Raw genomic sequence first — 795 nt, 5'->3', positions numbered from 1 at the left:
TTTGAACACCTTTTAGGTTTGTTTGAGACTCAGTTTGTTGCATCCACACACTTAATTGCCATTTTGGGTCTTGAAGTGCTTTTTTTACAATGTTTGAATTTTCTTGGTAGGTTATGAGTTACGAAATTATACTTGAGCATTGTTAGGGCCATTTTTTAAGTTCGAATGGTACTTAGACATGTTTTGAACAGGTGTTAGGTTGTTTCGAACTAAGTTTGTTGCACATACAGACATGATATGCCATCGAAGGGGCTTTTTCCACACTTTTTTGAACTTTTTGGCAAGTTATGAGTTACAAGCTTTTGCACTTAAGCGTCATTGGGTCGTTTGAAGGCTAAGACGTGTTTCGAATGCCTTTTTGGTCGGTTTGAATCTAAGTTTGTTGCACTTACACACTTGGCATTCTAGGTCTTGAAGTGCTTTTTTTCAATCTTTTTTGAACTTTTTGGTACGTTGTGAGTTACGAACTTACAGTTAAGATTTGTTAGATCGTTTTGAAAGTTCAAGTGATACTTGGACATGTTTTGAATGCGTTTTAGGTTGGTTTGACACTAAGTTTGTTGCACTCACACACACGGTTGCCACTTTGGGTCTTAAAGTGCTTTTTTCACACTTTTTGAACTTTCCGCTAGGTTGTGAGCTATGAAACTTACACTTAAGATGTCTTAGGTCGTTTTTTAAGGTCCAAGTGATACGTAGACATGTTTTCAACACCTTTTAGGTTTGTTTTAAAACTTAGTTTGTTGAACTTACGCACTTTGTTGCCATTTCGGGTCTTGAAAGGCTCTTTTCCTC

At 36.9% G+C, this 795-nt stretch overlaps 1 non-coding gene across 1 annotated transcript in view; it reads left to right on the top strand.

Annotated features, from left to right (window-relative positions):
- LOC127151611 (28S ribosomal RNA) overlaps positions 1 to 316 on the top strand; it is a 3,489-nt gene extending 3,173 nt beyond the window's left edge. The window contains exon 1 of the ribosomal RNA XR_007824660.1: positions 1 to 316. This exon is cut by the window's left edge and continues 3,173 nt beyond it. This is a non-coding gene — a ribosomal RNA (28S ribosomal RNA).
- Positions 317 to 795: the final 479 nt, after the last annotated feature.

Source organism: Cucumis melo, chromosome 10, assembly GCF_025177605.1.
Source record: "Cucumis melo cultivar AY chromosome 10, USDA_Cmelo_AY_1.0, whole genome shotgun sequence".
NCBI classification, from domain to species: Eukaryota; Viridiplantae; Streptophyta; class Magnoliopsida; order Cucurbitales; family Cucurbitaceae; genus Cucumis; species Cucumis melo.
Note: the sequence above shows the minus strand (reverse complement) of the source record. Positions and strands in the feature narration are given on the sequence as shown.